The sequence below is a fragment of the Carcharodon carcharias genome, chromosome 27, assembly GCF_017639515.1.
Source record: "Carcharodon carcharias isolate sCarCar2 chromosome 27, sCarCar2.pri, whole genome shotgun sequence".
Classification (NCBI taxonomy): Eukaryota; Metazoa; Chordata; class Chondrichthyes; order Lamniformes; family Lamnidae; genus Carcharodon; species Carcharodon carcharias.
This window is the reverse complement of record NC_054493.1, coordinates 13,538,025-13,544,793: the sequence shown is the minus strand read 5'-3', so window position 1 is coordinate 13,544,793 and position 6,769 is coordinate 13,538,025. Positions and strand designations below refer to the sequence as shown.

At 43.0% G+C, this 6,769-nt stretch overlaps 1 non-coding gene across 1 annotated transcript; it reads left to right on the top strand.

Annotated features, from left to right (window-relative positions):
- Positions 1 to 5,386: 5,386 nt before the first annotated feature.
- trnal-uaa lies at positions 5,387 to 5,468 on the top strand. The gene has a single exon. It is a non-coding gene; the product is annotated as a tRNA-Leu (tRNA).
- Positions 5,469 to 6,769: the final 1,301 nt, after the last annotated feature.

Sequence of the window (6,769 nt, the reverse complement as noted above, 5' to 3'; positions counted from 1 at the left end):
ATTATGACACTCAAAACAAACTGAGGCACCAGGTGGAAACCAACAGTTGTCCTCCTGTAACAAGAGTCATGACCTCTCAGCCTAACCAATGGAATCCTCCAAGCATTCCGGTAGATCAACACCGCCCTTTTTCCTAAACAAATATGTATTCTGTAAAGATTTTATTCCCAGGACAAAATTATTTCAAACCAAATGAACGGAATGAACTATTTCAACATGTGACCTTGGCAGGGCTCTAACTGTATCAATGATTAACGGGTTGTGGAGCAAATATAATTAGATTGTGTAAATAACTGAGAAATATTGAGGTGTTTGATCAGAAAAATGAGCACTTTCGTCAATTCGACATGAAATTAAGAGATAAGTAAATAATGTTCATATGCATAGCTATGTAAGGAACACAAGTCTAAATCTTCATGGCATTGTTAGAGGGAAACAGTGTGAATTAAGGCAACTGGGCATGGAATCTGCAGAAACTCCTTCTTCCAAAGGGAATTGTGCAATTAATTGATATTCAGAAAAATAACAGGTTTACTAAAAGAGAGAAGGAAACTGAGATTAATTCAGTTGCATTTTTAAAAAGCTGACAGAGACAGGACAATGGAAGGGCCATGGTATGGATACACGGTGTTGTGCCATTTTGTGATGACATTGTTATATGAGTCTGTCTGCAGCATTCCAAATTATAGCAGCTGAATTCCATTTCTCCCAAAGAGCCAGAGAGCTGCTGCGGGACAGCCCATTTTGAACAGTCACACTTCAAACCGACAGTTGCGGTTTGAAAAACCTCGCAATGTTTCATTGACTAAACCTTTAACATAAATGGCCCAGATCTTAAACATCTGTTTCATTATTTTATCCTATTTTACAGAGCAAGTGATCGGTTGAATTTTGGGCACCGTAGATTTTCATCAGCTCTTTAATGAAATCTCTGTATTCCGAATTTAAAATGTGTCCTCTTGGTGACTCTAAAAATGAAATACCTTCAGTTTGTTTCCGAGTTTGTAACTGAGACAATCATGGACGGTATTTCTGGTTTCCTGTTTGAAATTTTCGAGATGACTATCGCTGTATTCTAATTGTAGCTTATAATTCCCCTGTAGTTTGAATTCCCCGTGTAACTAAATAACTTTTACAATTCCTCATTCACAATTATCCCCTTCCCTTTACGTTGAGCTCCTGTTTTCGTTTCTGGTGTTTGTTACTGTTGTACATACAGTTGGCAGCTCAGATGGAATGTCTTCTGTTCTGAATGTGACGCTCATATTCACTTCAGTTAACTTTAAAATAAACTGTTCTGTAAAATGTTCTCTGAAATTGTTAATAAATCATTAATGTGAAACGAACTATGGTTCTGACGAAATCCTTTCTCCAAAGCCCATCGACACCACTCCAATTTCCCTATTAAACGGTTTCCCCCTCTCCCCTCCACCCACCTCCCACCGCACCCCCCCCCCCTCCCCCCGACCACCGCCCCGATTTCCAGACAGGTATTTTTCACCAGTCCTGTCTGGGATGTGTTTGAATCGAAGACCCGTCAGTGGAAGAGTCACTGCGCCACCCGGCGAGTCATTGGTGTTAATACACCTTTCCCTCAGAGCGAGGGGAGGAGCCCCAGTCATATCCTGGTCTGTCAGCTAATTGTAAACAGCAGGACTCTGCTTCATCAGAGGCCGATGTAGGGCAGTGCGTGGAGAAAGAAAGCTTCCTTCACACTGTCACATCAAGCACTCCCATGGTCTGTGCAGCAGGGGTTAGATAAAGAATAAAAGTTTTTTTCTCTTTATCCTTTAATGAAACGTGGGTGTCACTGGCAAGGCCGCCCCGAACAGCCCGGCTTCTGAGGCCATTTCAGAGGGCAGTGAAGTCACATTACTGTGGACCTGGAATCACATGTCGGCCAGGCTGGGTAAAGGTGGTAGATTTCCTTTACTAAAGGACAGTAGTGAAGCAGTTGGGTTTTTACGACAATCGGTGATAGTTGCCATGGTCACCATTACTGATTCCTGTTTTCAATTCCAGATTTTATTAATTGAATTCACATTCCAGCAGCTGCTTTGTTGGGATTTGAACCCGTTCCGCCAGAGCATTCGCCTGGACTCTTTCTACTTTGTCCAATTAAACACTCACAAGGCAGAGACGTCACAGTCCACCTTCTCAAGGCAATTAGGGTTGGGCAATAAATGCTGATCCAGACAGCCACTCCCATGTCGCATAAATGAATAACAAGAAATACCTATATACCGCACACAGAACATTTGGTACAAACCCAGGGATGATTCCGAGAGGCTGGGGCCGATCTGACACAGACACATTTTCAAGCAGTAATCCTGCAAGTTGTTACCATAGTTTGGGGTTTAATAGGAACACCAGATAGCACAATCGTAAAAATTCCCAGGCCCTGCGGCCTGCCTGATGCAACAAACAACTGAACTCACAGAACATCACCCCAGGGATCCTCTCTCCCTGCTCCATTCCCTCTGATACCATCCTCCTGAACTCACTGAACATCGCCCCAGGGATCCTCTCTCCCTGCTCCATTCCCTCTGTGACCATCCTCCTGAACTCACTGAACATCACCCCAGGGATCCTCTCTCCCTGCTCCATTCCTTCTGATACCATCCTCCTGAACTCACTGAACATCACCCCAGGGATTCTCTCTCCCTGCTCCATTCCGTCTGTGACCATCCTCCTGAACTCACTGAACATCACCCCAGGTATCCTCTCTCCCTGCTCCATTCCCTCTGTGACCAGCCTCCTGAACTCACTGAACATCACCCCAGGGATTTCGCTGCATCTCCTCAGAGACCCCTTCATACACCAACAACGCGCCCCCACCCCCGCCCCCCTCCGACCCCCCCGGTCACGGGAGTATCAACAGAGATTTCTGGTTAGACTCCAATATCTTCCAACATTTTCCTTCCGATGAAGAGCCGTTTTTCCTTTAAAATCATGGGGCTCGGGCGCTTGTTGATGAACCTTATAAGATTAAGGGAGGGAAAAATTGCTGGCCCACCTGAAGGGTTCGGAATGATATCTAAGAAAGGGTAGTGTTAGTGTTTAATCTGTTGCTCTGTCTCAGTCTCTCTCCCACTCTCTACCACTCGACTGTTCAGGACATCTCTCCCCTCTATGCTGCATTTATATTTAACCTCCACCGCTGCGCTTCCCACTTTCTCGGTCCTTTCCCCAGTATCGGACAGTCTCATGGGCGCACGACGCCTTTAAGATGCCAAGGGGTCACAGTCCTGAGTCAGGATCACAGGCGGCTCAAACTTCGCCTCTCAGCAGAGACAGGAGACAGCCCATAATCTCCCGCACCTGAATCAATGCGGGTAATAACCAATCATGGTCCAATGGCGTGCGGAAAGCATTGTGGCGTCATCCACTACCGGGCCAATTGGTGTCAGCCATGTTTGTGTGACGTCACACCTCGCTCAGATCTGCGGTTAATTGAAAATAAAAATGACGTCAGTTCTTTTCAGAACAATCGCTCAACCTGATCGCTCATTGGACCATGAAATGCAATTACTCCGAGAGTCCACTATTTAATCTTCTGTTCCATAACAGCGTCAGTTTATGACGTTGGTTATAAATGTAACATCATGTGCGATGCACTGTCATGACAGAGTAAAGTTTCCTTTAATCCCCAGCTGCAGATGACGTCGGCCAGGCGGACCATATCCACAAAGGAAACGTGGCCACGCTATCACAAGGGTTTTACACTTTGTATTCATTACGAGAAGATTTGTGCACTGAATTCAGAAGTAATGAGTCCACTAACACCTTTAGAGATTTTAAAACTAAGTTAAAACATTTATTGACAAAAGGAATGATTTCAAGCACATGCATAAGGTTACAGTTACTTAATGCTATAACAAATCCCCAAATCCATAATTAACCTCAGTCCCAACTATACATCCTCTTTAGGGCAGCAGTCCAAAAATAGCTTTAATACTTAAATAGCAAGCAAGCAAATTTACCACAGCGCCTACTCGACACTGGAATTCCAAAGGCTATCCTCTACCTTTGGTTACTGGACACAGCAGGCGTCTGCTAAAGCGGCTGGGGGCTTCCCCAAGGTTGTTTAGCACGGTCCTATTAGATCTTACATGGCCCCACAACATAGCCTTCCACTCTTCTTCATATATGTTTTTCTCTCTCTTTAATCTGTAAATTCCATTGTTCTTTGTGTCTTTGGAAATTTACTTTTCCCATGATACAAAAATTTTTCATGTTGCTAACATGGTCAGTACCTTTGGGAAAATAAACACACCACTTGGCCTTTCTTACCTTCCTTCACTTATCTAAAAATGTGAATTTCCTTAACACTATACGTGCTAACACCTCATCCATGTTTACTCAATAGCATTTAAAATACCTTTTGCCCCATATTTATTTTGATAATTTGAAGCTTGCAGTCTATCTGGCCCTAATGCAATTAAATCACACAGACAGAACCATACACTCACCACCATGAACCTACTTTACAATAAACCACAACACAACATAATGAAAAGATCTGTTAGCTTCACGACACAGCTCTGACCTGTGACACTGCTGAACTGTCTACTCTGTAAGCTTGGTCAAAGGCGGAGCCCTTGAGCGATGCCAGGTGGAATTCTGTCTGTGAAATATCGACTCTAAATGACAATATTCGCGAATATCTCTGGATTGTCATTATGGCAGATTAATATGTTTTTATTGTGTTGATTGCGTTATTATTGTAACTGTTTCATTTTTGTACCGTTTCTTTATATTGATTCTAAGATTATTTTAATACCAGTTATCTTGATACCAGTTGTGTAACTTCCACAAATTAAATGGAACTTCACACGGTGCAATGGTGTGCTTCAGTTCTCTTAATATATTCAGAGAATGAATTTCCATTCGCAGCTTTGAATCCTATATTTCTCGTGAATTGCATGTATGTACGCAGTTGAACTATTTTTATTCCCATTGTGTTTGAAATTAATATTTAAACGCTTGTTTGTGTGAGAACATACTGGGCAACAGATGGCTGACAAAGTTTGGGGAATATTTTCATCAGATCAAAGCGCACAATCCGGAGCTGTGACGGCAATGGAAGTAGGAAGGGAGGAGGGTGAGGAAGAGACTTTTGTCATTGCAGGATGATGTCAAACCACCAAGTTTTCAGTTAATATCGGAACACACTCACCACTAATGCCACAAAGATGAAGTACAGCAAATGAATCAAGGGCTATAGGATCGACTGAGAAATTGGTGTTGAGGCCCAGGATCCTCCATGATCTTATGAAGTAGCTGAGCACGATCGAGGGGCCTTTTGGCAGACTCCTGGTCTGATTTCTAATGTTCTCATTCAGTGCCGATACCAGTCATGACGATGACTTGCGGTAAGCACTGGGGTAGTGTGGCCGAGCGGTCGAAGGCGCTGGACTTAAGTTCCAGTCTCTAACGAGACGTGGGTTCGAATCCCACCACTACCAGATGATCATTTTGGGGACTTCGTGCAAATCGCTTCCGGCGGAGGGGAGGCTGCTAAAATTTATAGCAGGGAAGTGAGCGGTGTTTCCGATTGGTCAGAATCCCGATGAGAGAAAATGTGAATATAAATTACAGGGCGACTGGGAAAAGGCCGGCATTGTGAGAATAGTTGAGTTGCTCTTCCAAAGAGCCAACAGGAACATGACGGGCCGAATGACCCCCTTCTCTTCTGTAAACATTCTGTGATTTTACACGACCTCTATTGGTGAGCGCACAGGGTCTTCAGGCGAAAGCGGAGTTGTTAAGGTGATGGATTGTCCCCATCCTGCCGACTACACGACTACACTTATCCTCATTCCTGATTTTAACCAGGTTTTAACAGATACAGGATTAATTATCTGTTCAATAGAATTAAAAACAAAGCCAAACATTTTGTATTTTTCCTATTGCCGTTCATCTACAAACATTTACGGAATTTGCTGTCGGATTTGTGAAAACAAAACTTAGCCAATTTGTGATATCTTTGTTTTCTGAGTGTTTGCCTGTCTTTGGGTCTCTGTCACTCTCGGTCTTAAATGATTGTGTGTTCTTGTGCGTTCCTGTTGTATGTCAATGCGCTTCAGTTCACCACTTTTACCAATCAAAACTTTATTTATATTAGTTGAGTAGCTTCATATTAAAATCGGACAAACAAAAAAGAGCAGCGTTAAAACCTGCAAGAGGGGAATTCCGGCTCTACTTGTTTTTGAATGGAGACGGCTCAGCGCCTAAGTGCCCGTATGTTACAAAGTGGGGGATGATTGACAGTTACACTGAGCAACATTAAAACAGACAGAAACCGAGTCCTTGTGGTCGAGGAGTTAAGGCAATGGACACACCGAGAGAATGAATTTGTAAATACAAGTAGTCCAAACTGAAATCCCTCAGACCTTAGGAACTGTTTCTCCGGCGGTCATATCTCAGAACGAACAGGAAAATTAAAGTTCAATCCCAAATGTTATAATCACCTGGAAAGGCTGAACAGTCTGAAGCTCTTTAGAAAAGGGAAGGCTGAGCGCTGATCTTATAGAAATGGAATGCTTTGTCCCTGTTTTATCAAGGATTCTACATGCTGAATCTGATCAAACAAATAATGAAAAGTTTAGAAACATAGAATGAAATGTTTACATTGAAGTGTAGTTCTTAAGATCACATTTTGTGATTTGCAGGATCAGCATTTTTATCGAACTGTTTCTCTGTCATTAAATTACAACACTGACTACACTTCAAAAGCACTCCATCGGCTGTACAGCACTTTCTGTTG